Genomic DNA, 27890 nt, shown 5'->3' on the forward strand with positions numbered 1-27890 from the left:
GTAGCATCTGTTAACAAAGAATGCATGCTTGTCTTCTTCATGGATTAGGCTGCAGCCAGAACATATTTATGTTCCACTAGAGCTTGACTTACTTGATGCCAGTCAAAGGCTTGATTCTAACTTGGAAATGAGCTCACAAATCAAACCTGGATTGATCAGAAACAAATTTTATGTTATTATGATGGAATCTGTGTTAGGGAAAGAACTAAGGAGGGATTCTTTATCATGAGGATGTAGCTAGAGAATGCATATCTAGAAAAAGTCTAAGTATATTCTGTAAACTGTGCAAAACTGTTCTTTTAAGAAACCCTTTCTGACATGATTTCTCACAAAGCAGACACTTTACCTGACATTATCTCCACCTAAGAGCAGAGTTTTAAAAATCTACTCCAAATCAAGCTATTACTATAGATTAGACTGCAGAAGACACTTGTAGTATAGAAAAATACAGCATACACTGAATTTGGCTTAAAGTCCATGCAATATCTAGTACAAACATCACAGAATTGGGCTTAGCTAAATCTCCTAATGAAACATCATCCTCTAGAAACAGCTGTACTAAATTCTGTGTCACAAGAACATCCAGTTGTCCACGTAGGCCAATATTATGCATCTTACAGTAAATTGTAGCAGTTATTCAAAAATCACAGAATAAGGGTTGGCAGGAACATCTGAAGATCATCTAGTCCAATCCTTGCTAAAGCAGGTTCCTGACAGTAGGTCACACAGGTATTCGTACAGACAAGTTGTGAATATCTCCAGAAAAGGAGGCTCTACAGCCTCTCTGGGTAGTTTATTCCAGTGCTCTGTCACTGGTATAAAGTAAAGAATTTCCATTTTTGTCAGTTTCTTGTCCTGGTGCTGGACACCATCAAAAAGAGCCTGGCCTCATCCATTTGACATCTGTCCTTTGGATGTTTATAAGCATTTATAAAGATCCTTTCTTTGACCTCTCTTTTCCAAGGAGCCCAGAACTGGAAACAGTGCTCCAAATGTGGCCTCGGAGTAGAACAGAGGGGGAGGACAACCCCCCAACAAGGTACGAAGAGCCCAGAAAAAAAAACTCTCCAGCATACAGTAAATAATCATATACCCACAGTTTTCACAGCAAATGAAAAGATATTTTTCCAACAGTCACTTTCATTAGAAGAAGACTCTCCATAACAATTTCAAAGTCAGCATTAGAACAGTTTGTTTTCTTTGTTTCACTTACTACTACAATGTACTACATACAGCAAGAGCTGTCCTGTATTTGTCTTACTTATAAATTGCATATTCAATATGCAACCACTTTCATCTTGCAATTTTTTTCTCTTCAGAAAACCCATCCCTACACCTTGTCTGACAGTGAATCAGTATGTTGCTTGTTTAACCCTGAATGTTGCAGATAGTTGGAAATAATGATTCAACCTTGGACAAGAGCAAACCAAATCTTTGCTTTACTTCCAAAGAAATATGTGCCCAGTCACCCAACCATGATGATGTGGGCTGCAGCATGTGAATGCTAATGATATTTTTCAGTACAATGCAAATTAAAAGTAAGCTGTGACTTGTAACTCTTTTTGAAGTCTTTAGAGTTGGAGGTTTTAAGTTTTCATAATTAGGTTTCACAGATTAGAATACCATTAGTGAATGTAGCAGCTATTGTTACAACTTTGCATTCAACGCAAATCAAAGGGGAACAATAATATCAGGGAAGGTGTCTGGCTTACATTAGCTCAGTCTTTCTCTTATGAAAAGAGCATACGACAGAGCTAGGAAGGGTATCAAAACGTCCTCTGCCTTTGCAAACTGACTGCAATACAGTGAAGATAGTATTAGATGTATGTACATCTTTAGAGTAGGAAACTTTGAAATGGTAGGGTTTCTTTATATATATTTCCAGGCTACACAGAAACAGAAAGAATCCTCATCCAATAAAGTACTTAAAAGAGACTGTCAGCAAAAGAGATTAACAGATAAGGAAGTGCTACTATGAAATGGCTGTATCAATTAAACAGACCTCCAGTTTTCCACAATAGATGAAGCTTTCTAGGCTGAGTGACGTCGGAGAGATCAGCCTTTTCAAAAGTGAAAGAAAGACATAACAAGGCGATTTGGTGAAAGAAGTGGCGTAAGTTAAGAAATTAAGAAATGTGCATTTTGAAGTGGCACAAAGAATGTGTGATTTTCATACTGAATGCAACACATCAGAGTTTGCCAACCTATAGAGCATGTGACAATATTAGATCAACATATATATAACTCAGGTTGGTACTTCACAGCTGTGACCTTTGAGGCTTGCATCATCTCTGTTCAGTCTTCATCCCTGCAAGTTCTTCAAAGCATCAACACCACTTGCACACCATCCCTGTGGTGATTAGCCCAGCCTTTCTCCAAGAAAACGTCAGCAGTTAAATCCGAGATTCTGCCTCTCACTTATGCTCACTGGCTTTTGAAACTGATAGGAATTCCTGATTCAAAGAGTTCAGCCTGATTTTTTCAAGGCACTCACACTCCCCTCACATTTTCCAGTTGTGCTCTATGACTCGTCCTCTGGATTTTCAGGCCTCCTCCATCCCCAGAAGCTGGTTGACCAGTTTGGCTCAGCAGTTTATCTGAATACTTGGTCTCCTGCATTTTCAAAGTACAACTTCTGATGAAAGGATTTGGTCTTTTGAAACCGGAGCACCTTTACAAATCACATCCAAAATTTTCAAGCCACACAGATGAAAAATAAGCAATGAAAAAAACAATGGATGCTTGGGGATATATATATATTAAGTGAATTAACAAACAATACACAGAAATTCTATATTTCAAGATGAAGCATTCTCCTGCCTGAACACTGGTATTTGCTTGCTGTCTACAAGCTCCTGCCTTACTCTTTCTGTACCATCTCATTTTTGTGATGTCTGATCCTCACCATCTAATTTTCACAATGCCTGAAGGCAGCATCCTACTGATAAGAGTCACTGCATCACATTGCTTTAATCCCAGAAATCGGGTAGAAAAGATAACGATCAGTTTTTAATTATATCATGGATATATACATGGTAGCTTAAATAATATTGCACATGCATTTCTTAACATGGAAGTTTTCATAGTTTTGTAGTATTCTTTCAGTTATTCTGTGTGTAGACATGTACATAACAAGTTTGAACTTCTGTAGATTAGTTAATGCTTCATCATATGGAACACTACCACAGCCTTTACCAGCTTTGAATCTCAGCTACAACAAATACATTAAATACTAGCCTGGCAGTCATCTGCTATCTGTTATTCACAGTTACACCAAGCTTTACTTAATATAGCAAGTGTGAACCTTACTCTCAGACTGATGACAGCATTTCCTCTTAAAATGACTTTCAAGATGGTTTCAGTGGCCAAAGAATTCCAATGCATAAGGACCTACTTGGAGTCTGCCAAATATTGTCTACGTCATATCTAGTGATTAATAGCAACAGTGTTGTAGCTGGATTTGCCATTAATGAAATTGAGTAATTTTAAGTACTTTGAAATAAAATTTTTCCTTCCAAAACACGAAATGGTTTGTGACCCAGCACAAAGGTGTACGGGCAGAAAGAATTACTGATGGGTATTCTGAATTAAGAGCTGTAGAGAAGACTGCATCACTACCAACTGCATTTCCCAGATTCTGACTACTTAAAAAAAGTTACAACACATTTTTTGAAAAAGATGTAATTCCAGTTTCATTTAACACTGGTAACATTACTGTTTAAATTCCCTTTCCTCAGAAAACTAAGTTAAGTTGAAAAGAATCAGCTATATTTCAGAATTTAGAATTTGATGTCGGTGAAGTTCATGCATTGAAGTCATTCGGATGTATGTGAAATACTATCATTGCAAATACAATTTCAAGATTGTTTTGATATGCCCAGGAAAAAAGGGCATTTGAACCACGTACACTGAGATCAGATGGCAGCATTCTCTTAACTGTATTGTTTGGATTCTCTGTGAATTCCTCATGGATCAATGAAAGAGCAAATGAACCACTGGTGCTATCATAGACCAACATCCTGCAAAATCAAAATGCATCTGTAAACATCCTAAGAATGTTTGAAACATCATTCATAATTACATTAAACACTCAAGTATCCACCAATAAAAAGAACCAAACGTGCATGAAATAATTCACCAAGTAAAAAGTATAATGTACAATTTAGAAAAAATTATCTACAACACACCAGGGGAACAGGCATTGTGCTTCAATTCTAACCAGCACAGAGATATTTATTAAAATATTAAGATAGAAGATCACTCTAATGAAAAAAGGCACATAGAGCATATTTCTGTACTTCAAGAGCATTAATTTGAGGGAACTGAGAATCCAAGTCCTAAGGCAGGGGAACATTTTTTTCAGTGGAACTGATTCAGTGTTGCATTGCCAGATAAGCAACAGGCAGGACAGCTGATCTGTTGTGAAGCAGGGGTACGACCTCAGGAGGAACTTTCAAACTTCACATTATGATACATACGAAAATACTAAGGCATTCATGATGTCCACAGAAAAACATGTAATACTGAAACTTTAAAGTTTTCTAGTCATAAAAAAAATTGTATTTCTGCAATTAATTCCTCAAAAATAAATACATGTCTATATGTTGTTTTATAAGCTTATGAACTCAGAAAATAGTACTGATCAAGTTTCTATCTATAAATCTATAGCATATTAAGAAGCAATTTAATTTGAAGTGGGAAGTGCTGAGGAATACTTAATCAACCACAAACTCAGAAATCACTGTTCCTACAACTAATTTTTTCAGACAAAATTGCTGTCATTTATATAATTGCAATGAAACTCGAACTGCTCCAAATAGAAAGCTGCCTCTGATATCAAGGTGCGCCTGCTAGGTCTTAAAATGATTTTGTTGTTTTTACCTGGCTGAGCTCTTAAATATCATTGCCTAATGTAAGCTTATTGTAATTAAAAAGGTATTATTTTATTCTTAAAAGATACCTGCTTAGAACACAAATAGAAACTGCTTTGCTCAATTATATTCACTAGTCCCAAAAAAGATTAGCATTCTACTGCAATTTTCTTATTTTCTTTACAGACAGCCTACAAAAACACAACAGGAGCAGGCACTCTCTGAACACACATACACTATGCATAAGACTTTTGTCAGGCATTAGTGAAATTGTGGATTGTGATATCTCTCCCTTAGCTAAACAATGACAGGAACACGCTGCATTTGTAGGCAAGAATTACGTGTTACAAAGCAAACCAAGAACTTGCTTATAGGCTTTTTAAGCGCAAGTATTCGTTTTATGTCTTTTCTATTCTTTTCACTGCAGCATCCTCTCACTTGGAGGATTCAGCAGGCAGTGGAAGCACAGGTTACAGAACACTGACTTCCAGAGCCCCAGGCCTCTGTGGTGCACAGCCCCAGCTTCCAGCATAAGCAATGGAAACCCCTCAGGAATCCTGGTGCTAGCTCACAGTCCCCACCCAGACCATGCATACCACTCCTGCACAGAGCAGTACTGTGTACAATCACAGCCATTGCTTCTGGAAAGCTTGAGACCAGGACCCCCCGCTCCTCCACCTTCAGCACATAACATTTTTATTCCTTCCTTTCAGAGGTGCCAGATTCTTTGTTGAACATCTTGAGCCTAGCATTTAGTCTGAATTAACTCTTCAGATCTTATTCTTGCCCCATGTTTAAATCTCAAGACAACAAGGTAAATTAACTAATTATCTTGTCTACTGAGAAAAATAACTCAAAAAAAAGGTTGAGGCAGGAGCTTTTGTAATGTTGCATATCTAAAGGTAGTTATCCACTTCTAAAGAGGTATGTTTTGCTTTGCTCAACTTGTTGCACTCATTGAAAATACTTTCATCACCACCAATACGTCATAAATGCTTTCAAGAACTGGCAGTAGCAGAAATATGGACATATGATCCTTATACCAAAATATCACCTACCCAACAGAGTCATTCAAAAAACAGTCTGATGTAAAAATGTTGGTTAAAAGGAGACAAATGTTACGTAAGAGATCTTTTAGCACCAACAATCAAGAAGTTGGCTAGTATCCCAAACCACAAACAGTCAGCATCACTATTTCTGTTGTCAGGTCACCTGCTGTTACAGAAGAAAAAATGCTGAGGAAAAAAATTCCTATTTTTGGTCACTTAAAACTGCAGACATTATCAGAAATAGCAAACTGCCCACTCTGTTTGCAGACTGGCACAGGCTCAGGGCTTGCCATTTTCCAAATTGTAATTGATTCCTCTGGCAGAACACTAGGTATGCTACTATGCAGTGAGTCCAAGGAGGACAGAGAACCTTGCCTTCTTTATTATTCTTATCAGGAAAAAAATTAATAAGAACTTACTAAATAAATAACCAGATAAGCTTCAAGGTATGCTGTTCTATAGTGAACAGTAGTAAAAAATAAATACTATGCAATATAATCTGAATACATGATGTCAAGCCAGTATAGTGTCTGTGTGGTTTTATCAGCTTCTTAATTCTAGGCAGCATTGCCTACAAGATGCTCTGCAGATACTCTGCAAAGCTCAGAACTTCTTACTGCTCCTATGAGCTGTGGTAGTTTGCTATTCTAGAGACACTGTAGAATAAATGAAGGCACATGTTCAAAGTTCATCTTCTTCACTTAAGTCAAAGGAAGATGTAGGAACTGTTAAAAAGGTTCACTGGCGTGCAGTACAAAAATAGGTGCTCTAAGATGAAGATTAAAAAAATCAGATGTAATCCTCCAACACAATCATTCCCCACGTTTATTTTAAATAGGTGTTTAGCAGTATCCCCCATAGAGAGACTCAAATGGAAAAGAAAGGTTAGTTTTGCCATATACATACTCCCATTTCAAATGGAGTATTGGTTATTGTAAGTTTTTTAGTAAATAAAATTAATGGACTCAGACTGTCACCAAATTCACAACAGTCTGAACAGGGATGCATGTAAAAACTAACAGGGGTTTTATTTTCCGGCCTTCTTTTTTATGAATCTTAAACATTTGCATTCACTATGATTAACCAAAAGCCAGATAAAATCATGTTTCTTACACACTGAGGCTGGGCTTTTGAGGAAAAACAGAGCACCAGAAGATATAGAATTAAGTGCCGAAAACCAGCAACAAGTAAACAGACATGGCATAGCTTTGTGACATGATTCTGCACTGCATCTGATGTGTGTGGACAACTTAACTACTGCTTAAACTAACCTCACTCAGATATTCACAGACTCATTTAATTGGAACCATAGAAAGGCTTGGGTTGGAAGGGACCTTAAGGATCATTTAGTTTTAACCCCGTCATGGGCAGAGGCACCTCCCACCAGATCAGGGCATTCAAAGCACCATCCAACCTTGCCTGGAATGCCTCCACAGATGGGGTATCCACAGCTTCCCTGGGCAACCCATACCAATATTTCACCAATCCCCAAGTAAAGATTTTCTTCCTTATACATATCTTCTTTCAGTTTAAAAAATATCAACCCTTGTGCTATCACTATATATCCTTTAAAAAGTTTCCCCAGTTTTTTTTCTTTTTTAATAAGCTCCTTCAGGTACTGGAAGGCTACAAGGAGATCTTCCCCACGACCTTCTCTCCTCCAGGTTAAAGAAGCCCAGCTCCCTCAGCCTGTCTTCATACAAGAGGTGCTCCAGCCCTCTGAGCATCCTCATGGCTTCTTCTGGATCCACCCCAACAGCTCCTCATCCTTGCAGTGCTGTGGGCCCCAAGCTCGGATGCACTACTCCAGATGGACCTCGCAAGGGCAGAGTAGAGGGGGACAATCATGTCCCTGACCTGCTGGCCACCCCTCCAGAATATGGTTCACTGTCTAGGCTGTAGTATTCCATCTTGAAATCAGTGATCAAATTTTCTTTACCCAGGAACAAGTTCCTCACAATTTTCTCTTTTTACTGGAAAGGAAATAAGTATTTTACTGCTATCGATATTTCATCTGATCGCCATACTAAAAGGTATAAATCACAAAGAAAACTCAATCTTTTCTCCTAATCAATACAAGCAAATAAATTCACATTGTAATATTATTAATTTACTTCTCCAAGAACTGTACCATTTCCAGTAAAACCATGTATAGAAATAATCATTTTAAAAGTTACCTGTGATCAAACCCTTGAACTAATTTTAATTTATGCAAGATGGATTAGAGCAACTATTACATGAAATACAGCATACCTAGTTTAGTTAAATGCTCTTAATCTAAGTACTCATACCAAAAAAATGAAGGAACACCTTTTTATATTTTAATTTCCAGGAATATACACAATTCTGAGATGCTTGTTTTTTTTTTTTAAATATAAGCCATAATAAATACAATCAGAAAATACTGCAAGAATACCTAATATGAGCTCATAAGGGTAAATACATTGGTTTATAGCCCAAACAATAAATTGAGAAAATCCTAATACAATAGGTTGCTCAGCTTAGTCAGTTTAAACCCGGATCACCAGCCCCTACAGACCAATCTGTATGTGCTGCTTTAAGAGCACTGGGTCAGTCTTCAGAGTATTTCCAACTGACACTGCTATGCTATCTTTGTTTTCTTAACATTGTGATTGTAAGCCCAATTTATTCTTAGAATATAAGCTATCAGGCACATCAATAGTTCACCTATACCCTTGGTTTAAATTGTAGAGACTGTTGTCGCTAAGGCCAAGATAAAATGAACACACACGAACAGCATTCATGATTACACATTCAAACTTCTGTTGTGTCAGATCTCATTTCTGCCTTACTTGATCCTAATAAAAAAATAGAGATCTTAATGCTTTATGTGAATCATTACATACCAACATTTGGTTAATTAATTCTACCAAGACAAGCCAATAGTTCAAATCTATAAATATTTACTTCTCACCTCATCGACTTTGTTTATTCTTTCAGTGTTGCCACAAGGCAAGTTTTAACACCCTTCTTCACTGCCTTTGCCTGAGCAGCTTTACTCATCAAGCTATACTAAGGTTGAAAGAGCATCATAACGCAACTTCGGGAAGGCTTCTAAGGATAATAAATGCCTTTTCATTGACTTGAATAGCCTAAGCCCTATGTATGTAACAAGGGCATTCCTTACTCTCAACTAGCACTCTTAATAGCTGATCATTCCTGGAATAAAAGTGTAGAGATGACACTTCTGATAAGCGGTTTGGGCCTCATTTTCAAGATAGCAAGATCACCAGGCACCCTGCAAAAATATTCCTCAGTTCCAGACATGATAAACCAAAATCTAATTGCTTCTAAACTGTTAGGTAACATTTAAGGCTGCATATTGGAAAATCCAAGTTAACAGTTATCACGTATTACAATGAAAATGTATTGTTTTCAAGTCATCTTCTTTTCAAAACAGGATGATTGACTTTTCTACTCTTCTGTTCAAGAAGTTCATTAAATTGTCAGTGAAACAGAAAAAATGAAACTACATATAATCCAAATGCACCTATGCACATACTGGTTTGTTAAGATGTCCATTCCTTAAGCCATACAATTTAAGCTTTTAAATTAACTTTTGTATGCTAACAACAGGTGAAAAGTTCAGTTTTTTCTGCTTCAGCTATTGCGTAACTGACTTCATAGAGCCTGAAGAACAGCTTTACCAAAGATGGAAGATAGACACATGCAAGTCAGACAGTAAAAATATTTGTTTTTTTCTGGTTATCTGAAGTCTCATTAATCTCATGTTCAATTCTTCTTCCAGAGGTAACAATAACTATACAAAACCAGTGCTGTGTGCCAAAACCCAGATGAAGAACACTGCAAAGGAAACAAACATGCTAACAGCAAAATAAAAGAAAAGAAATATGAACACTGCCTTTGGAGCAAATACCCCTGTAATGGTTATAAGAATGCAGGACAACACAGTAGAAATATATTTTGGACATGACAAATTCTACCATCTTTTCCCACTAATGCACTTACTGTAGTTAAAAGGTACAAATCTTGTCCTAAGTGCACTGATTCTTTTATCGAGAAGTAGAAATCCATGCCAATAACAATAGCTGCTTAATAGAAAAGTCTAAGCGGAAGTTTCAGTATTTATTGCATGGAAAAAGCATCATTTTGAAATTGTTTTCAGCTTTTAACTGGCATTTCTTTCTTTTCAGTGTTGAACTCCTTTTATTTTGTCATTTTAAAGGGCTCCAAATGGTCGCCATTCTGTTATGACTCACAGGGGAAAAGTACATGGTTGAATTATGAAGCACGGTATTCTCTGGAGAACTGAGTGTGTATTACAGAAGGGTTTTTTTTTTCCACTGATTGATTGAAAACTATTGTTTCTGAGATGCTGATTACAGGAGATGTCAATTTGCAGACCTGCTAAAAGGTTTGCCACAAAATTATACACTGTCTTTAAAATAAGTCTGTGCTAAGCACTTTGATAAATTAGCATCAATATAGTATTACAGTCTGGTTATGTTGCCACTGAAAATTGTATTTGCTAAGAATTAAAGAAAAAAATCCAGTGGCTCTGTCAAACTAAAAAGAAACAATTCTATTTCTTCATCAAATGATAAACTGAATTATTCCATTGTTTCTGTATTCTGTTCTTGACCTGTAACACTGAAGTCCTTTGTACTGAGAAGTAGTTTCAATACAGAAAACAAAAACATCTACTGTATGAGCACTTTTTCTTCTCAGAGTACAACCAAGACTGCAACTTCTATTGTGCATTAAAATTCATGTAGCTTCACTGTTTACAGTTCTCTACAGCCTAGAAAAAGAAACTGCATATAAAGTAAACAGATACACTGTTTCATAAGGTAAATTTAGTAGGGAAAATTGGCTCATATCTTACGCATCTTCAAACATTTTAAAATATAATGTAAATATAATATAAATATAAATAGACCATATTAAAAGTACCTTCTAACTTTATCGAAGCAACATAAATATTTATTGACGCTATGTCTTCCCATGTGGTCAGTTGAGAAAAAAACTTTTGGTCTCTAGTTTTCAGTATCTTATTAGTTTAAATGACCTCATCCTTTCTAGCAAATGGATGTACTTTTGGGCTGATGCTTTTAGCAACAAATATCGTGAAAACAGTATTCACCTTGTCAGACATGCAGGAGGTTAACTGCAGATGAAAAACTCAAGTCTGAAGCGACTTGGGAACTCTTTTTTTACATTTAACAAAATTATTCTGATGCATCATATCTAGAAAAGAAAACGGTGACATCATGCTTAGTGCTTTAACTCATGAACTATTGTTCACCACTGATACTGCAAACCTGAAGAGGTCAACTGGGCAAAATTAGAAGTTTAGAAATGGGGAAGTGACACTCCCTTGTCTCAAGAAAAGAAAGGAAACTTTGAGCTTCCTTTGACTCACATACTTACCTGTTTAATAAGAGGGCAAGAGATGGAGGAATGATTAGCTTAGGTGATGTGAGTTACATCTGCCTATTATCTACAGAAGTCACTTTGTAATGAAGAAATTTCTAGTTGGTTTTAAGAGAAAACACAGAATACTCAAAGAGCAGTGGAACTTCTTCACTGGAAATGCAAGCCACTCAAACAACTCAGTTGTTAGAAAACAAAAAGAAGAACATGCGAAGCACCAAATCTGCCAAGAAATGTTTGTATTACAGCTCAGAGATGCAACCTATGTTAACTTATCCAATTTATGCTGCCATATCTAGACAAAGGAAAGCACTATCAAAAATACATTACTATGAAAAACCGGTGTTTAGCCACCCTCCACGCAAATTGTGCATAGCTGGCAGTGCTTTGAGTTCACTGGAGCATCTCTACAGCAGGCTCCCAGCATCTCATCTTTTGAGGCTACCTCACTTGGAGGCAGCTCCACACACAAAGTTAATGTTGCTTTCACCTATACTAGCAGATGAAAAATGAGATCAGGCTAACTATAGATTTTATCATAGCAATATACAGAAAATAGACATGCAGGAATGGCTTAAAGCTGTGTCAGGGGAGGTTCAGACTGGACATGAGAAAAAGCTTCTTTACCAAGAGGACACTGGAACAGACTTATCAGAGAGGTGGTTGTTGCCCCTTGACTTTCTGCAAATATGCATTTGGATAATGGTCTTAATTTTTTATTTTTTAACCCTGGGTAGATCTGAAGTAGTCTGATAGCTGGATTCTCAATGTAGGTCCCCTCCAGTGAAGCTATTCTATTCTACTTTAATGTTCATGTCTTTAAAAGAGAAAGGAATGAAAACATAGGGATAAGTGGAAAATGAATTAAAATACCACAAAGATTTACCAAGCATGAAATGAGCAATCTTTTAGTGATAGAATAAGGTAATATTGTTTTAATAAGACAATCAGATTTTTATGATGAACGTAGAGTCACTCCAATCTCTCTGTAATACAAAGAGAAATTTGGCAATGTGTCTCATGGCAAGCAACAAGGTAATTAGAAGAAAAGCATTGGCATAACTCTGAGAGAAGTAAAGATGCATGGATGAAAGAGGAATAAGCAGCAAGTTGTACAGAAATAAGAACTAATCAGCTGGAGGTTCTAGTAAAGTTTGATATTAAGCAGAACACATTGCTTAGTCATATACAACATTAGTAGCAAAGAGTCCAGTATTAAAGATAAATATTTAAGTATATTGGGGGGGTATCAAAGACAGTTATCTGATCAGAGGAATCTATCAAACTTAGAATTAGTGAAACTGTTATTATCAGATTCTCCTAGTTTTTGTTCCATTTGTAATTATTTGAGGGGGAATACATAAAAAGAAAAACAAAAAGGTAATGTAAGAACCAGAAGAAGAATTCTGCCTTTATTCTTTTTTTTTTGCAAGTACAAGGGAAAAATACAAGTATCTACAGCTTACTTTAATCAAGTCCCACTAGTTTTCGGTCATTTGCTTAGTGGATTATGGTTACTGAATTATTCATTGAATATCAATTAAAAATTTTCAAGTTCTAGATCAGTTTACTACAACTGATGTCATTTTTCATTTAAAGATCGGCCTACAACCTTTTAAGACATTTGAATATGTAACCAATGTAAGTAAATGGAATAAAATTACTTAAGTACTTACTTCACAGCAGTAAACCAAGTAGTGGCACAGTCATGTGCACTCAAGAACATTCAGCAAAGTCCAGGACCTTTTTATTACTTGATCTTGAATAGAAACATTTCACAAGAGTGATGACAATTTCTATCACATCCATGGAACTGACTTCAAGGTCAGTCCTTACACAAATGCTGCACTGTGCAAGCAAAGGGCACTCGCATAGTGCATTAAAACTTGGATAAATTAATCTAATATTATCTATGTCTTTCCCTTTTTCAATGGCTGTGCACTACAAGACTAAGAGACAACACACCAAAACCCAGTTTATCAAGAAGTCTGTAGCATGCAGAACTATTATGTGTTCACCTGTTACATGTTATTTGCTGTATAGTACATATGTAAAGGGAAGCAATACACACGTAAATTTTCTATTTAATGGGATTATTTTACGATGGTAAGGAAACTTATTCTAGAATTGAATTGGAATCTGACTACCATTCAAACACAACTAAAAGAAATAAAAGGTTTTGTGTGTGATCTTGAGTGCTGATTTAAAAAAGATATCATTGTAAATGGAACAGCAGACAAGACTCTCTTCCTATACTATTTTTTCTAGTTTAAGATGTCTTGATCTTCAAATTATAGAACACTACAGCTAGAAATACCTGAATTTCAAAACATTTATAGTTTCCTAAGCTTGAGTACTGCTTTTGAATTTTACATCCAACTGTTTTCAAGGATTATTCTGTATTACATTTTCTGCATAACAAAATTAGCTAAAGTCCTTGCAATTCTCTGCTTTTTCTTGATCACGCTGTACAGTATCTGCAGTAGTTTAAACACAGTGGTGGGAATAAATATGTAAGATTCCCAGCCACCACTTCAGATACATATTTGCATAATGTTTTGCTAAATCCTTACTGAACAGACTAAGACCTCTTATCACTGCCCATATGGAATTTTGAATTTACCAAAGCATACACACTTTTCCTGGTAACAATTTAAGTATTTAGAAAAATCTAAAGCTAGTTTCCATTCACTGAAATATTTTTTCCCTAGAAGGGCAAAGAACGAACTAATATATGAAGTGGTTTATATGTGCATCAGTTACTGCAGATCCTCAAAAATCAGAGATACTTCAGTCTCAGACTACAAGTAGTGTACAAAATGTAGGTATAGTTCATTTGGTCATCCATTAGTGTCCAGGTGAAAAACGATAATTGGATATGGTAGATTTTAAATTTCTCTTCGTATGTGTTACTGTATTTTCAAGAAAGCCTTCAGAAGAAAAGAAAATGTATGAAGTTGATAGAAGTCCATTGGTTCCTTCTAAACACCTGCTAAATATCTGATTCTTCACCTAGAAGTGTTCTATATCCTCATACTCTTTAGATACTAAGAAGTGAAATACAATGCTTCTATTTCAAAAGCCTGTGAAGCATCAGCATGAACTTTTTTTCCCCTACTATGATCACATACTCCAGTACTAAAGATGATATTACTACTTAGAATGGAAATGGAGATAAGATCACAGCCAAAGGCTACAGAATTACTGATGAAACAAAATTCCTCTGTAGAGCAGAACTTGGAATTTGAAGATATCAACCAAAAAGCCCTGGTCTCCATCAGTTATGTCAGCATACATGTGGAAGGGCAGCAGAATTTTCAGATTTACAGAAATAGAAATAAATTTTAGTGATTTTATACCATTTATTGATTATTTTTTACAAACTTTTCAATCTAATCTAATCTTTCCAAAAATAAGTGTTCTGAATGAAACAGTATTTTTTAAGTAATTTAAAGGATGTAATGATTCCCTTTAAGGTTCCATCTGTCAGAAGTATACCCAGCATCACAGCTGAATGCAGTATTCTACTAACATGATTCAGGAGCATGTCCTATCTACATATTTATCACTCATGAAAATCAATCATACAAGAGGCAGAAACAGACAAGTCATTCTCTTTACAGCATTCCAGTAGCTGGCATTCTATTTACTCATTTATAGAGAACACAATGTGTTCTGAGCTCAGATCCACCCAGAGGTCGTTCGGATGTATTTTGACCTTGAGCTTAACTAAATATTAAAAATACTGGAACTTACCTGAATTAAAAGAAAGTCTATTCCTCTTTGGATATCAGTGCTGCAATTAGATACAATACTGTTTTAAGCTGTAGCTCAAGGTGAAAAAGTACCTAAAATTATATCCAATCTTTGTTTTATAAAAGGGATATAAAAAATATATGCAAACAGATGCATTATATAACACAAATATATAAATATATAAACAAATATAAATTACAGAAATTAAGAGGACACAGACAGATTATTTTCATGTCTTACCTGTTTGCTGGGTGCAGATTCAGTTTAACCTCTTGTAGGCCACTGGTGGTCTGTTCTCCAGACACACGAAATAACAGACCCACTGGGCTGTTCTCTGAGCTAAACTCGTCAAATGACAAAGCTGAGGAAACCTCACTCATTTTCAAATACACTGACTGCTTCACTGCTCCAGTGGAGAGCCCCCTGCCAAGAACTGCGGGATGGAGATCTTCTTAAGAGCACCTTAGGCTCAAAGAGCAGCCTGTTGCCTTTAAAGCGTTCATACTCTATCAGTGTGTTACTGTATTAACTTGCGCCAAGTTGAGAGGTCTTGGCAATTAATCTGCATACTGCAGTACACCTTTGCTTGCCTTTAACAAGTGACATTCCTGATCATAGTTGGAAGCAGTAATTATTCACTTCCAAGTCGTGACTACATGATCTAAAACAATATTTTTCTTTACTGAAAGCAGTAGGAGACTTTTCCAGTGATTTAAAAGGAGGATTAAAACATATATAAGGATGAGAAAAATGGACTGAATCTAGATAACAATCCAAGCCTTTTTACTAATTGGAATATCTTCCTCCCGTGGAAGCATGGTTATTGGAGGATGCCATGAATAAGACAAGAAAACAAGTAAACTGAAAGTTTTGTTTCCAGAAACTGAAATACACTGAATGAATTTCTCTCTTTATGAACATACTAACAGGGAATCTGGATGCCTGGAGTAAGTCTCCAACAAAACACAGGTGCAGATTATACCAGACAGCACAGTGTACCTTTATTCCAGTACATCCACATACTCAGTCTGGAGCCAGCAAAAACTGTTTGCCTGCACAGCTTCACAGATGCTTCGATTTACCTATATAGTGGTCTCTAGAATTATGATTTTTACAGAAACTATTAGCTTGTATAGAAGACCAAACAAATATAAATGACATTTTGTACAAGAAGTGAGCCTAGTCCAGGAGCCACACAGATGTGTTTCCACAGTGCTTTCCAAACAGTGGATAAGCACCTCCTTAAGTAACATGGCTTTGCTCCCTGGTTCCTCTGCACCCATAGCAGATTTGAAGTGCAGTCTGGATAAGTTGCATGACTTTAAACACTGTGTTTTTATCTGTGATTTATTTGTAAAAAAATGCGTAAAACCTTTCTGCTGGAGACACTAACAGATCCCTGTGAGATCTGATTTCATGTGACTGGAATCAATCATTTATGTGCCCTTAGCACATATCATTTTCTTCCCTGCCCACCCCTAGGGAACTTACACCCCGATCTCTTTTCAAACAGGTGCAACATTTTTTTTTTAATGCTATGAGCAATCTCAGAGCTACTGCTACTGTTTGAGAATTGTGATATTACACAGTACCTCTTTTCATGCTTGACATTAAAATGTATTTTTGGACAGTTAACAACTTATTGTTGAAATTAATCATGGACACTGACATCCATTTTTTCCCACTGTTTGACTGAGCTGAGCTTCCTTTGATTCATGTGCTAATAGAAACAAACAATATAATCCACAATGAATAATTTTGCTCAGCTCAGGATGTGAAAGCAATAATAAAATAGTAAACACAAGTTAGCATTCTTCCTTGTAAATGCTACAACTGCTTCCTTTGTCATGACAACAGATATTTATCTGTCGCCTACTTTTCATTTATATGCAACATAATGAAGAAAGGGAAAGGCACTTTCCTTTCTAAAAGAAAATTTCCAGGATTAAAAACCACATGAAGCAATGGATGGCTATTCTCACTGTGCGTATCAGTATTACCCATCAGCAGTTAAATGAACTTCATTTAAAATTCTCCTGTCACTTCACTTTCTACCCACACATGGTTCAGACATAATCCATATACTGTATTATACCTAGCATTGGGTAGAAAAGGAATTTCCTAGGACATAAATATATTCAAGACTTTCTATTACACTGTAAACAATATTAAAAGCAAACATCAAAAAAAAGAGCTTGTTACATCAATACAAGTGTCTTACTGTCTCACAATGAGAGCTAGAAGGGGATGCCAGCTCCAACCAACATGATCTTCCTGACAGTTTGCAGCCCTGCAAAGCCTATGTATACAGAACTCTTGCTTACTATCTGTAAATATTATTTCAAGATGAACCTAAATGACTTTTAGTTACCTAAAAATGACCAAGAGCCATCTTAGTACCTTCAACATCATGCCAACCTTTATTCAAATGGGTGCTTAGAAATCCAAACTTCAGTCATTTCATATCATGCTGGACTGCTGGGATTCAAAAAGCATGTTTAAAGGTACCAACAGACAAGTTTTGGTAAATTCAGCAACAGTGCATTCAGAATACATCTAATCACTCTGCAAAGCATTGGCAGAATGTAACACACCTATATGCCATGTTTCTGTCTCTGGTCTTTGCCTTAACTCCAATAAAAACATCACTGCAGGCAAACAGGAGCAGGCAAGTGGGGATAACTTTGTTTGTTTTGATTTATCAGTTACTTCTATTGCATTTCACTGGTTTGCACTCAAAAATCTGCTGATTAAAACAACACTGCCAGGAGAGCTTAGGCATCTTTAACAAGAATCCCTGTAAGCACCGGGACCAGCCCCATAATGTGGGCGACTGCAATGTGACAGTACCACCTTAAAAATGCACTCTTCAACTATTGACTTCCTATTTTTTCCAAACACAGTTACAGAAATAATCACTGAATTTGTCATTTCATGAGAAAAATAATTTTAAGCCATATGGATAGCCTACTTAATTCACTGTTCAGAGACAGCAAATTCTAGGTGTACTTGACGATGGAAAAAATGCTGTACAATGTTTGGCCAAGGAATTCCTTTTCACCCCCCTACTTCCACCCTTCAAATATCAAACAGCTTTTCATGTTTAAATGAAATAGATTATTACCACAATTATCTTCCAAACTGAACAACTATATTCAAGTTGTAATTAGAAACAAATTAGTCTTTAAAACAAGAGTTTGGCAAAGAAGCACTTCAATATTAGAAAAATCTCCTTGAATACTCAGATATGCTTTTGTTATTATATTATATGCAAAATGCTTCATAAACCTCTTTAGCATTTACAGTCAAGTAAACAGAAATAAAGCCAAGTGTTTCTTTTTGAGCATATAGAAAGGTGGAAGACAAACTGCTGAGGGAAGGGGAACACAAGAAAAAATAATCTATGTCAGTCAACAAAACTTGATTTATATTCCTCGTCTGAGAAAATGTTCAGAAAGCAAAACAAGATTGTTTGACCTATGTACCAGTCATAGCATATGACTTAAGGAGGAAAAAATATATTACAATGTATTCTCTTATTACCTTCCATTGCTTTGATATGTCCAGCAAGATGTATAAGATAAATTTCCAGGGCTGAATTTTTCCACAAACAGTTTGACAAATTAAACAATCACAGAGATATAAGGTTTCCCAGATCTTACACAAAATTCTTTATAAGTGACATATTGTTTTCATTAAGGTATCAAAAACAGTTTATGTTCAATGCATTGAAAAATACATGCTTAAGATGATGAAAAGGAAACAAAAATATTATACAGTATTTTCTCCCTGTCTACTAAGTGAAGTAATAGACTAAGTTATCCAAAAGTTATTTTGAGTTCACGAAGAATTATTTTCACCAACATTTTCCACGGTAATATTTGATATTCTTAAGGATTAGAATCAAAATATCGGTCTCCACTTTTATAACCATTATTTAAATTATTTTGCAAATGATGAGCTAATATTCTTTAAAATCCCTCCATGATAAGCAAAGAGTAATACACTGTTTCCTATGACATAGACTGTATAATATAATTATACCACTCAAGCATCTGCTTTGAATTCAAGAGAACACCACAGATAAACCATAAGTAAATCAGAAAGCTGAGTATTTTAATACTCCAGTAACACGAACAGTTGATTTGTTTGAACCTGAAAGGATACATACAACACCTCTAAACACTGGGAGATAGATAGCAAGAAAAGTTTTTCTTCCATTCACTAATGCCTTCGTTTTGTTTTAAATATTCACAGACTATATTTACATTAGGAAGGTTTAATTTTGCTTTCAATTGCACTTAATTATATTTCAACATGAAGTACCACTGATATGAAAACTTAAATTATTTTATTGTGAACTTGTCCTGCCCTCCAATAAAGCAACATGATACTATTTAAGATAATGATGTTATTCTTGGTAAAATATTTTTGTTTGAATTTTTATAGAGTTATAGCCCTGAGACATCTATAGATTTGAATACTGAAATCCAAAATGCATAGAAACCACTATATTATACACAATAACAACTGTAAAAAGGAATGATATTCTAGATTAAAACAAAAGTTTATCTAGTTCGTGAATCTTTAGCTTCACGTAATCCATCCATTTAACTTGAAACAATTCATTTTACCTAAAATTAATCCTTATCTCATTGCACCCTAATCAACAGGGATTATTTATAGAGAGATAAAGATGATATTAACAACAGATATTTTCCTAAACTTCTGGGAAAATCCATTGACCATTAACACCGAATGGACTGAACCTCTCAGAAAGATTGGACAGTCTTTCAAAGACTTGACCAAAAGGTCATCAGCATGCCAAGCAGCTTGGGAAGGGAGGTTGTATGAAGACAACAGGCAGGCAGGATTCACATGCTGAATCTCTGCTCAGGTGACTGAAACAGTAAGAGCAATGCATTCTGGCCACTGAAATAGAAAGAAATAAAAAACCAACAATGGAAATCAAGAAAAAAAGCTTTTTCCAAGGGGAGCAAAGAGAAAAAGTGTTAGAAAGGGCAGTCTGTCTTTCGGTCCCTTCCTAGCATATCAGAGTTCATATGCTGGATACTGCATGCCATTCTGTTCAAAGATGCTAGAAGTTGACATGTTCTAAAGCCAAAGACACAAATTCACAGACTTACGAGACACAATGGCTACTACAAGACTTAGCAAATCAGACTCAGCAAGTCCATCAACCATCTGCTGCCATGAGCTGCAGTGGTTGGGGGATGTTTTGAGAATCTACCACCTTGGACTGTTTTTCCACCCATCCTCTAATGTATCCATCTGGCACTAGCACCACTGAAGATGGTAACTGGAGATCTTATGCAGTAAGATAACCATAACTGCAACAGACATTACATTTACATCTCTATTTGTGATTTGCTTCATTTTGGGTCATTTAATTTTCCTTTAAAATTAAATGCTTTGTCATCAGAATTAATGTTCTCAGGTAATGGATGTTATTAGAAATTTAGGCTCTACAATTTAATTTCAGTCCTACAATTTATTTTCTACAAATATCTTCATTACATCTGTGTGAAAAAAAGATTATGAATTCTATAGTTTAGGCCATACCAAATTTATTAAAGACTTCATTATTACGCAGATTATGTGTCCAATACTCAAATATACAAGAAACATTGCTTTTATAGTTAGGGTCAAACACAAGTCTCTAGTACAAAGTATGACTACTCTGTACCATCCCAGCATTCAGCTTTTACCATGTAAATGCTCTAGTCCACGATCCTAAGAGATTCACATTAATAGATATGTTCTTTGTGTTCAATGACAGTTGTGTAATAGGAGCCACAGAGAATCCTAATGAAGAAAGAATAATTGCCTTCAGTATGCTATTTGCATTATCACTCCTCCTTGGGTGTGAGGTAGTCAGTTCTTTGTAGGAAGCATCTACGTATGCATGACACAGTTAAGAATAAGGCTGTTCTTTTGGAATAGCCAGCACCCAGAAGATATAACAAGTCTGATTTCGTTTCACAGACTCACTCCGAGAAAAAGGTATTTGTGCACTAACTATATTAATTTCTTATTTAAGTCACTGTTCATTTTGCATTTATTCTTAACCCAAATCCAGGCAGTTCAGTGCAAGAGCTTTGTAAATCCTCTTATAACTGTCAAATCAGGAGCATTAGAACTATGAAAAACCTAATTTTTAAGTCTACATCAACTTTTAAACGTTCTCCAGACTGGTTCAATAAAAGGGCTGAAATCCACCTGCTTCTGCTCTCATTCCACTCTGGTAAATTCTAGTCGGTAAAAGGCCATCAGTGCAGTCTAGAGAGAATATCATAGAGACAACATGACTTAAGGAGATACCTGTGCTAAAGCTATCTTCCACATACTAACTCATTCATCATCACAAGAGGATGACTACTCTCTTAGTCATTTGAATGCCACTGTCAGGTAAGAAATAATAGAGGGGCAGGCATTTTTCAGAATATCACAAATATATACCTTCAGAGCTAAGGCATTATATTGCATTTCCATTCTACACAGTGTAACAGAACATGCATGTTTCTGACAAACACCGTCAAGAACTTAATTGTGTACAAGATTAAAATCATGTCAAGGCTCCCTGAAGTTCTTCAACATACTTAACATACTTCTAAACTTAAAACTATTGTTTTATAACATTCGTGGCATGTATCCATAGCATAGAATCCCTCTATATCGAAATATACCTGAAATTCCAATTTGGTGATTTTAGGCCATTAGAGTATGAAACATTTGTGAAAGCAACATGAGCTGTAATAGATGCAACAGCTGCTCATATGAAAAGTAATGATACTACAAGGAAAAAACTTCAAAAACATCCATCCTAAAGAAAAATGTTAAATTTATTATATGAGGTTAATTTTCTGTTTTCTATATTTGAGATAAATTCTGTAATTGAGTGATGTTTCTGTGCATATCACATAACATCCCAGAGTTATTGCTCAAGTGAAGTGATTTCCTTAGAGAAATTCAACCTTCTCCAGTCAATTGCAGTTCTGATGTTCCACACTGTTACCCTACTTGGATTTCATTAACACTTAATTTACAAGCATAAACCACGAAAGTGATTGGAGAAGATGCAGAAAAATAATCATAATTTGGGCTGCAGTCTTTATTTCTAAACATATTTCTGTGACAATTAATTCCTCCCTCTACAGAGAAGACAGGAAGAGTTAACACACAAGCCAATTGCATAACTGAATAAATATTCTCAGACATGGGCACTTAATTTCTGGAAACAGCCCATGAACAGAAAAGTAATGCCCTAAATTATGAACCAAGTAATGTGGGACATTGTTCTCCATAAGGACTGCCGTGGTAAAATAATTATGAAATAAGAAACTCTTAATGTTCCCAATTAAGAATTTTCTTAAGTCTTTTCTCTTTCATACACACAATACTTGGCTTCATGGGAAGTTTATTGTGTGTTGAAGATATTATCTACTATATCTTAGCTCAATCTAAAGATCCACAATTTCTCTTTTTTTTTACTTTTGTGCAAGAACTTAAGCTATCTAGTCTTACAAATGCAGCACAAGATGTAGAAACTTCCACTGATGGAACCTAAGAAAGTAAGAACAATATACCTCTTGAAAGTATTAACTAGGACCTAAGCAAGCACACAACAGTAACTTATAAGCTACACAGAATCACAGAACCTAGAGAAAAATGACATCAACTCAGACTTGCATGTCTGATCTAACCATTATTCTTATCTGATTGAGGTACGTTTAACTGTGAGTTCAAGGAGAGTAGTGAGAAGTGCATCTGGGTTATATGAATGAAGACAGAGAGCTCAGACTCCTGAAATTGACCTCCAGTCACCACATCCATATTACACATACTTCATTAAACAATACACTTGAGCAGAAGAGAAGACACCCTGACACATCACCTCTCTTCTAGCACTCAAAGAACCAGTAGCCCAGAAGAGAGAGAACTAACATTCAAGTTTCACTCAAAAAATGGCCTTGAACGCCAAGCTTCCTACATATTAGGAAACATCAGGTTCTCTCTCTTTGCACAACCCATAACAACTACTGTTCCTCAGTAGAATACACTTCTCATAATTTATGCAAGTCCTTATCCATGCATGTAAAAGCACAAAGATGCTTGACTGAAAATTTAACAAGTGCAGCATGGGAGCTGACATCTTGATCTGATCCAAGGCTGGACGTGGCTCTGGGCAGCCTGTTCTAGTGGTTGGCAGGGAGGTTGAAACTAGATGATCTTTGAGGTCCTTTTCAACCCAGGCCATTCTACAATATGATTGGATGTGGATGTCAGTATTTTGAATATCCAATATTCTCAGCTGAAAAAGAAGTAGGAATGAAAGCTGTTGGTGGTTGGCTATTGAAGCTAATGTCTTTTCCAGAAGCTTTTACACTAATTTAAAATAAATACACAAAGTTAAACCTTGAAAGCTTTTACTGATTGAGAAAATTTGTTGCTAATTCTATGCCATCTTTCAACTAAAGAGTTTTGGATCAGCTCAAAAGTACTCAACAGTATGTTTTCATGGATATTACAAACACTATAATTTTCCTTTACTGTTTATATCATTGCTTACAATTTTCTACTATCTCCCTCTTTCCTAGTGACCCCTACACATTCTTTGAGACATCCTTCTTTTCCTTTAACTCCTGACATTAGCTATCTAAAAGTTATATTTTTGTACTGATTTCACAAAGAATGTTCCCTTGTTCACATAATCACACATATCACTTGAACTGATGCTTCTGTTGGACTCAGACGCTACTGTAAGTCTCAGATGCTTCTGGACATCTGATGGATTACAATGAGCTTCATAATAGCTTAGCACTCCCTCATACACTTGCTGACAAGGGAAAGGATGCCAGGAGACTTGAAAAGCTAACTAAACTTGACAGTCCTGTCAACACTTCTGAGAGTTGTTTGGACAGGGGGTCAAGCGGAGGAAGGAAGGGGAGTAAAGGGTGAATGATCCTGGTAGAGATAAATTTAGTTCGTATTCTTTGGCTTTTATTTTTCTTGGGTTTGTTCATTTGCCATAAAAGTAATTTGTACTGGAATAAGCAGTCTGAATGATGGATGTTACTTGCATATCTTAACTGTTTGTTTTCAAACAGAAGAAATTGAATTCAGCCACTCTGAAAATATAGTGAAATCAGTATATTATCCAGTGTCTTAATGAAATCTACGGAAGCAACCATATACTTTTTATAACGATTTCATTATTGATAATGCATTTGAATTTCTATTTATAACTCAAGGTGACATAATTTCACAGAATCACAGAACAATTCAGGTTGGAAGGGACCTCCAGCCCAAAGTCCTTTCAGATCTGAAGGTTGGACCTGATCTTGAAAGTCTTTTGCAGCCTAGATGATCCTCACTAGATTGGGTTGCTCAGAGTTTCATTCAGTCACAGTTTAGTGTCTACAGCACTATAAAACTGATCTAGTTTTAGCCACACGTTGTGAAAACATTCTTGCATCTGACTAGTACTAACGTTGCAATTTATGACTGCTACCTCTCACCCTTTCACTGAGGGACTCCAAGACTGCAATTATTTTTTTCTCTATATCCTCCCATCAAACAGCTGTGGACAGCAACAGTATCTCTCCTTTCCCTTCTAAGGCTTCAGCCTTAAACTTCTCACTCTCAGACACTTGTACTCCACCTTATTAAGGAAGACATTAGACAGCACCAATCCCTGAGTTGCAGTGATTGTAAGTGGCCACCAGTTTTACTGCTTGAGTCCTTTGAGCCCAGAGAATTTTCCATCTGTTCCACCAACTTATCCAGTCAGAATATAGTTGAAATTGCTAAGCTAAAAACAGGACTTAATAGGCTCTCCCATAAAGTAACATTAACTAGTAACGGCACTCCACTTGACTCTCTGGTACATCCATATCTTTCCTTTACTACGGAGTCCAAGTTGGACTCAGTACTCCATCTACGGTCTCACAAGTGAGAGTGAAGAGGGAGGATAGCTCCCTTGTAGTTTTTGGCTGCACTTTAGGTGATGCAGCACAGTATGAAGTTGGCCTTCCTCACTGCAATGACAACTCTTCGGCGTTACCACATGCCTCATAAGGGAAGAGTTCCTGCTGAGCATAAGAGACTTGACTATTCTCTCACAATATTGCTCTAGCAATCAGTTTGTTTCATTTTTGGCAGTTCTGAACAAGACAAGGGAAGGAGAAATGTTAGTAATCCAAAAACAAATTGTGGATAGAGTAGATGTGGCAATGAAAGTCGCATAATAAAATGCAACTTCCTATATGATTCAAAACACAATTGAATTATATCTGTCCAGACAGACAAAAAAATGACAGTGATTCTGAAAAGCATTCCGTGACTCACTGTGATAACTTCTATTGTCTTAGACATCAATTACTTATACTAGAACCTACTGTTAGTGTTCTGCACCAAACTGTTTTGTTGTTTTGTTTCCAGTGAACCTTTGTATTACCTTTTCCATTCATATTGTAGTAATCTACTTTAATATTTGGGTAGAGTGAACTATACTACAGACTATTTGTATGAGATTTGTTTTCTGTTAAAGGTTAACCGCACCATAGGTCTATGCAGATACGAGACAGATTCATGAGATACTATCACACTGTTACCCAATACAAAACATTCAATCTATTTTGTCTTCAGAATGACTTCAGCAAGAAAAAAATAAAGTACTTTAATGAATCTGAGTTGCAAAAAAAAGGAAGTATTTCTAATGTTGACAAAATGGAATATGTGTCAGTTCAAACGCTTCTGGGAACTGAGGCAATCAGTTCCTGTGAAAAACCTAAATTGACAAGTCAACATAAGCTTCTTGGCCTATATATTTTATTTCAAAATTCTCTGTCAGGCTGGCTGTCATTAATTTTAAATTAAATATTGCAACTAGAGCAGTTTAATTAGCAATAAAAAAATATAATCAAGAGGAAGCATCATGCCTCAGATTCAGAGAATGCTACACATTCTGAAGGTAATATTACTTTGGGGATTAGAACAGGTTAAAAAGGAGTTTAACTGAGAACGTGACATTAAAGAATACATGTATTGTTTTCAGCTCTTTAAAGATTTATTTCCCTTCTTTTTCTTATTCGTTTCTCAAATCTTGTTCCTGAAGTATTAGCTACGCTGATAACTATTGTTTCCCCAGTCTTAGCAACAGGGTGACATTATATATGACTTCACATTCCATACAAATGTACGACTAAAGTGAAAAGCTTACTCTTGGAAAAAAAGAGCAGCAAATGGGAGGCAAGAGGCATCTCACATTGATCCTCCACAACTTGATATTGAAATCATCTTACAGGGGATCATAGCACTACTACACTGCTGAGGCTACAGATGCCTCCTAAGATCCCAGAGAATGCACAAACAGCAGAGACAATATTCATCAAAGTCCTTGCTTTATATATTTTGAGTGAAATCTTGCCTATTTAACTATGCAAATGGAAGTTTCAATACATATTTTCTACCTGTGAGCAAATCATTGCTTGGGTGAAGCAGTCAACATATATATTATTAAGATACATTCCAAGAATTCAGTCTCTTACACAGTTAGCATATAAACAAGCATGATCCAAAATTACTAAGTCATATGCCTGAAGCTTAAATAATAACAAAAATGGAAATACTTTATTTTCTATTTCAAGACACAGTTTATGGTACATTCTATTAATCTATATACACTATACAGTTGGAGACTTGCCTACCTGAGAAGAAGCATGAACTACCATTCAGTGCCACTCTCTAGATCTAGAAAGCACTTGAGTCTGAAATATTTAGAGATAACTTACAAAATACATCACAGATTGTCAATAATAGTGAAGTATTTTGAACTGTTAGCTACCTATTTCAACTATCCTTAGTACTCAGATTACAGAATACAAGATCTGAAATTTTATTCTTGTTACTGCTCTTATGTTCTTAAACACCATTTTTTTTGGGGGGAGGGGAGGAGTGCAATATCGTTACTACTACCTGCACACTGCATACCTTTTATAGGATCACTGAATTATTAAGGCTGAAAAAAACCTCTAAGATCATCAAGTTCAACTATCAAACCATCATCACCATGCCCAGCAAACCACATTCTTAACTGCTACATTTACACATTTCTTGAACATCTCCAGGGACAGACAGCTCAACTTCCCTAGGCAGCCTGTTCCAGTGCTCAACTTTGTGCTAGGCAAAGGACGATGGTAGAGAAAGTTCGCCATAATGAGCTCTTCCCAAATTTTTTTTAGTAGACACCAACCAGGTCCATGCACACTGACATCAGGTGTGCCCCCTTCTTAGAATATAAACACAGTTGTAGTTAACACAGATTTCCGTAGGCCAGTACTTTCAAGAAAATCAGACAAGTCTCCTAAGCGAACCAGCTCTACAAGATGCATCCATCACTGAAAATCAACCATCCTTGCATGATTAAAGCATGAACCTGAACTATCGTGCATTGCTAATTAGCATGTCATGCAGGGATCACTACTTTCATCTAGTTTCTTGCTATTACTTATTAAGCACTGGGTAAGAAACAGTACTTTCATCAATGTGCTATCTCTTCGCTTATGTATAAAAATTGTTTGCAAGGTTTGACATTAGCACTTGTAACACAATCAAAAGCGTAGCAATGACAACAGAATAGCAATATCAGAATAGCAGCAGCAAACAAAAGTTTGCTTGAAAGCAACAGCCACAAAAACAGAAACAAAGGAAAGAAACCGCTTACCTTGAGAAGATCCCCTGTAGGCAAAGATCTCCAGCAAAACACCATTGCCTCCAC

General features: G+C 36.1%; 2 long non-coding RNA genes across 3 annotated transcripts in view; both read right to left on the reverse strand.

Moving 5' to 3' along the window:
- The window catches only part of LOC110405247, a 1207595-nt gene that overhangs the window by 650091 nt on the left and 529614 nt on the right, over positions 1–27890 (reverse strand). The gene's annotated exons all lie outside the window — the stretch shown is intronic.
- LOC110405248 lies at positions 1684–27866 on the reverse strand. 2 transcript variants are annotated; one of them, XR_002442766.1, is made up of 3 exons: positions 27837–27866; positions 15092–15131; positions 1684–2671 (listed from the first exon to the last, which is right to left on the reverse strand). It is a non-coding gene; the product is annotated as an uncharacterized LOC110405248 (long non-coding RNA). The 2 variants fall into 2 exon arrangements; XR_002442767.1 differs by lacking the exon at positions 1684–2671 and adding an exon at positions 8250–9745.

This window comes from Numida meleagris, chromosome 12 (assembly GCF_002078875.1).
Source record: "Numida meleagris isolate 19003 breed g44 Domestic line chromosome 12, NumMel1.0, whole genome shotgun sequence".
In the NCBI taxonomy this organism is placed as follows: domain Eukaryota; kingdom Metazoa; phylum Chordata; class Aves; order Galliformes; family Numididae; genus Numida; species Numida meleagris.